The following is a 6,243-nucleotide window of genomic DNA, read 5'->3' as shown; positions in this document are numbered from 1 at the left end:
ACCGAAATATTTTACTAAGGTAAGCTACCTGACTAAAGCCCAGCCATTTATTATATTTTCTTTAATTAAAAAGTGCATATGCATAGACTAATTTTATTTGAAGGTTGTGTAACTAAAAACTTATCTTGAAAATTACGATGTGTATATGAATCAACAACTATACACCGGAGGTGCCGTGGCCGAGTGGTCTAAGGTGCTTGGCTAAAATGGAAAGTCCTAGGTTCGATTCCCGACCACGGCACCGTGAGCAAGGCATTTAATCTACAATGCTCTTTTATCCTGCTTTCAAATAAAATGAAAATGCTATACGCATTATTGGTAACTATGTGTGCACTGTTTAAAAAAAATAATAATATATCGTATTCAGGAAGTACTCCCCCTATAGTTTGCTGATAACACATTCATCGCTAGTGTTTTGTTTCGCTTGTAAGTTGGTGTTGATTTTTTTTTCTCCCATTATTAATGTTGATAAGAATAGTATTATTTCATCACAGAAAATAAAATGAATAAAAAAAAGAAATTTTTTATCCTACTTTACATATAGTGTGTGGCAAAATAGTCAATCACTATTTATTGCCAAATAAGAAAAAAAGCAATGAAATGTGTAAAGTTCTATTGGGTCATAATTATTAGACAGATATACAAGTCCGGGTCAAAGTGATCGCTGTTTGATATTATAATTGAAAAGGGGTTCAATCAGTTAAAAACTTTTTTGTAATCATTAATACCTGAATAGGCTCAAGCGAGCGCGAAGCGCGAGCCGAAATTTTAGTTGATGTCTTGCACTCACCATGCCATCCATAATCACTTTGTCAAAAACTGTTAAAATGTATTACCAAACTGCAGTTTACCGGAAGTGGGGAGGGGGAGGGCTCTTGACCACCCATGAAACTTTCAAACCCTGCTTCTTATTTCAACTTTTTTCACAAATTTTCGCCACCAATTTTCAATAGTACTGAGGAGGAAAAATCTGCGCTCAATGTTGGTCACTCCTCTTGTTAACCCTTACTTGTACTATGTTCTTGAGTACGTTATTATTTTCACAATATTAATATTTGAAAATCATAAGACAAATAGGCATATCACCCTGCACCCCCCCCCCCTCGCTTCCAAAAACATATGAAATAAAAGACGTGTAGATATATTCAAAGATCGACAGAATAAAAATATAAGGGTTTGTGATCCTAAACGTCTCACTTCTGAATATGAAATGACGTCACCGTTAGTCGTATTAACCCTCGACCCTCGGGTAGCATTCGTCATCAAGATTTTTCGTCCGACAAGTTGTCAGATCTGACAACTTTTCTTGATTTTGATTGGCCGAGGAGCACGGTTTAATGGTAACTGTCGGATAAAACAAGACTCAGTTAAAATATCCGACCAGTCCTCCTCCACGCTATCTTCCCCATCCCCCCTCTCCCCACCCGAAATATAAGAGGCTTTTGCATGTTTTCGGAGCTTTTTAGGCGATTTTCAAGCCAACTTGCAACACTTGGGACACCAATAGTTTAAAAACGAGCACATATGGACCCCATATTTTTTATATTTTAATGTCTTCAGAATATATTCTTCTATAAATCCGGAGAGTATGATGAAAATGACATGGATTTTGAATGTTTGGGGGCAAAACTACGGAACCATTCGCATTTTAGACGGTATTATTAGACTTTTGCACGTTTTGGGCGCATTTTCGGCGATTTTCATGCCAACTCGCATCACTTTGGACACTCATAGTTAAAAAAAACGTGCACTGACATGGACCCCATACTTTTAACTCCCCTACACCTTTGATATACATTCCTCTACAATTTAGCCAAATTTGATGAAAATGATATGGATTTTAGAAAAAAAAAAGTGCAGCTTAAAAAATACTTTTTTAATTTTTGAGTACATTCACGTCTTTGAAGATTTGTTTTTCAGAGTTTTTGCACCACTCTTGCCAAATGAGGGCGCTGCTGACTCCAAATAGATATAGTTTTACCAATTAAAGACTTTTTTTCTTACTTTGGTATACACTTTATTATACTAGTATATCTTGAAAATTTGATGCGGTATCCACTGAGTAAAGATGATTTAAACTAATTTGGTGAATTCGTGAGGTCTAAGGGAGGCATAATTCTCTTGTTTGCGCAATAGTGCATATCATTCAAATACGGCGACATTGAAGACCCGGAGAAAAAAAAATAAGCACATGAACCTATATTATATTTGCATTTTTCATAATGCATAGATACCAAAGTAACTCTCTGCAAAATTTGGTGAAAATGACATGGACTTCATTTTAACTGTGGAACGTCCTTAACACAATACATGTACATATTTTTTATTTCTAAATCAACATTATCTTGAAAATTTAAAATCTCCTTTTTTGTGAAAATTGGTGTTGTTGATGATTTACCATAGATATCAGTCTATTGACCCTATATAGTTGACATTTTAACATTATCATATGACCTTCAATCGCATTAATTTACCCATTTTATACTAAATCATTATAAAAATCTAATATCTTAAACTCGGTTAATCGTTTGGTATATACTGCAACATAGTCGAAGTTCATTAACCCTAAATGGCCTCTGACCTTCATGTCATCTAGTATGTTGTCCAAGTATCATGAAATGGGTTAAAACTTCACCTTGGTCGAGATGTTGAGAAAGCGTCTCTTAAAGTATATCTCGCTTCTTTTATTCACTCAACATAAAGTGTTGAGGATAAGTCTCAACAAGAAACTTTAATTATTTTATTTAATTTATTTTGTTCTTTTTATTTGTTCAACATTCTTTTCATTTCAATGCAATTCATCAATGGAATGCTCTTGACATGAATATCAAGGGCAGTGCCACACTTTCTCGCTTTAAGTCCCTTTGCCGTAATAGTCTTATTGTCTGATTGTAGAGCTTAGCCTTAGTATTCACTGTATACCTACTTCATACTATACTCCTTCTTTCTCCTTCGTCATATCTCTTTCCATTTTTCTCTTCACTCTTTCCTCTCTTTTCCCTCTCTCTTTCCCCATTTACTGTTGTCCCCCCCCCTCCTCTCTCCCTATACTTTCTCTCATCTTGCAGCGCAGGTGTGTATGAGTGTGGTGTGTGTGTGGATTATTACTTGCAGGGAGCCCTATCAACAAGCTTTTGCTTCTTCTGGGTTCCCTAACCATTTTACTTTTGTACTATGTTTTATTGTAATCATATTTGTATCTTTGAATATCTACTTTGTATTTAATTCTCTTGCTGCATTTGTATTTTTTGAACATTGTAATTTTGTTGTTTTTTAAAATGGTTAAATCAATAAATGAAATGAAATGAAATGAAAATAATTCTTATTATTATTATCATTAATATTATTATTGTTATCACTCCTATCATAATCATTATTAGCAATCATTAATTCATTTCTTTTTCTGGGGGGAGGGGGCTTCCAAGCTATATTCCTTCCTACCCCCCCCCCTATTTCCAGAGTGTTGAAGGAGTTTGAAAACCGTTTTCGTGCTAACTATATCAGGTTAATGGAAACCGAACCCAAAAACTGTTTCTCGAATTTATATATATTTTTCATAATATTTGATTTTACTTTTTCGCCAACGTGTTATCACAATTAAGGTACTAAAATTCATTAATCCCACAGCATGCCCGCCCCCTTCTACACACCCTCACACACATACACACCCTTTCACCTACACTCCATTACTGTCGCAATCATATGCTTCAATACAGAATTACAGAAAAATACATATCACTTGTAGTTGCAAGATTTTTGGTTTTTATTAAAACTCAGCACTCCTGCAAGAATTTGGAACAATATTGAAATGAGATAATATTAAAAGAAAGTACACTATTACATGCTTTAATACAGGGGTATAAACCAGATGATAATACAAATCAAATACAATAACATAATATAATCAAGATAAAACAAATATACACATACTTTATACAGCATTTTCCCAGTAATTGTGACTTGAGCCCATCAAATGCATGAATATTACAGGGAACCAATTAATGGTCAGCTGAAAGTTATACACACAATTTTTTTTTTATCATTCATTCAATTTTGATAGAATTATTTTTGCAAGGTTTCTTTATGATTTTGATTACGTAGACTATTAAACGCTACGATCCTTTGCGATTGCATTTCCAATTTCACAATTTTCATGATTACCTCCTGATGTGAAAGATAAAACCCAAACAAATGTTTGGTTTGAGTAATAGCAAACAATGATTTATAAAGGTGGAAAGGCCGTCAAATATTTCACAGATTTTGAAAGTTTTGTATAGATTTGTAAAGGTGTTTTTGCATGCAAGCACCTACCCCATATGTCATTTAATATATATTCCATGACATGCTAATTTCTCAGAAAATCGGAAATTGTTTTACCTGCGTACTATTGAACATAATCATTGCATAAGAGAGAAACAAATCGACCATTTTAGGCAAATAATATTAGAAATCTGTAGAATTTATATATATTTATATGATACATTTCTTTAAAGTTTTCTGCTTTCATTAATAACCAACTTCTCATCATTGGTGATTATTGTACATGTTGTAATATCACGGGAAGGAAAATATAATGTATATAATTACTTTGTGAATTGGCATTTGCATTTCCTTAGTTTAGCATAAAAACCCTCCTAATTATTTTAAAATCATGTCCATCGTTAAAAAAGCCCCCCCCCCCCCCCCCGATCAAAATGGTTTTATCTGATGATGAACTACACGAAGAGAACTAATTCATCAATGCTTAAAGGACAAGTCCACCCCAACAAAAACTTGATTTGAATAAAAAGAGAAAAATTCAACAAGCATAACACTGAAAATTTCATCATCCAAATGAGAGAGTTGATCACATCACTTATGAAATATTGTTATTTTCTCGTCATTGTCATGTGAAATGAAGTTTCATTTCTCCCTGAACACGTGGAATTCCATTATTTTAACATTTTGGGATTCAGGCAAAGAGGTCCTAATCGTCAAATTCGTAGAAATTGAAATATTGTATAATTCAAACAATAAAAAACAAAAGAAATAGTGAGTGAGTGACATCATCGACTCTCTCACTTGGATGTAACTGGCTCGTTCATGTAACTTTTTTGTTGAAAATAAGCAAACTTTGAAATGTCATAACTTTCTTATTTTACATCCGATTTTGATGAAATTTTCAGCATTGTGCTTGTCTGATTTTTCTCTATTGATTCAAATCAACATTTTTCTGAGGTGGACTTGACCTTTAAATGTTTTCAGGGGCGGGTCTACAAAGGCAGTGGCGATCGCCCTCCCTTTTGAATTTTGAAGGAGTCTAAAAAAGGAGGAAGAGGAACAGGCACACACACAAAAAAAGAAAAGGGAATATCGAAAAGATAGGTTGTGTAACTCTATTATTACCCTTATAATAATAATAATAATAATACCCAATTTTTATAAAGCGCGTTACAGCATATTATTACCCCGGTCATTGGATTCATTTCAATCCCGCACGAAAAGTGCACAATTTCCACTCCCTGGGGAGCATTCCTTGCATTCATCGCAGCCTCATTATGGCGCTGGCAAAATCAAACATACAATATCTTTCGCATCCTACCGGGTACCCATTTAGCTTATAATCGGGGGGGGGGGACAGGCCGTCTTTCCCGCCCCCTCTTCCCTTCAAAATACTCTGGTGCCGCCCCTAATCGTGTTAAACATAACTTCATTCTATTTGGTTTATTTTCAAATTTATGTAAGCCATGAGCATGGTGAGAATGCATAGAATGTGTAATAATGCAGGAGGAAGAATATAGAAAACATCAATATGATTTACAGCATAAAAATAATATCATCGCAATAATGATACAATGTACATATTTACAAGAATATCTCATATATAGTTACAACTTACTTATCATGTCAATTATGATTTAATCACCGACAATCAGTATGGTCAATAAACAACATTGATCAAGAGATATTGTTGCGTTTGTCTTTATAACTCTGTATATTTTTGTTTCCACAATTTTTATATTAACAAATTTATATAATAGGATTCCTACCAAAGCGGGGTTATCAATAAGACAAAGACAATTTGGATATCGCAAAATAATTTGAAGGTGCCATGTTCGAGTGGTCCAAGGCGCCTGAATAAGCATCTGAAAGTCTGGGGTGTGATCCCCTCCACGACACCTATGCCGGTAAGCAAGGCGATTAATCAGTAAATTGCCAATTCGTCTACTGCCAACTCGTCCACGCGCCACATGGTCTACTTTC

The sequence above is a fragment of the Lytechinus variegatus genome, chromosome 2, assembly GCF_018143015.1.
Source record: "Lytechinus variegatus isolate NC3 chromosome 2, Lvar_3.0, whole genome shotgun sequence".
NCBI classification, from domain to species: domain Eukaryota; kingdom Metazoa; phylum Echinodermata; class Echinoidea; order Temnopleuroida; family Toxopneustidae; genus Lytechinus; species Lytechinus variegatus.
The sequence above is the reverse complement of the archived record's forward strand: the minus strand, read 5'-3'. Positions refer to the sequence as shown.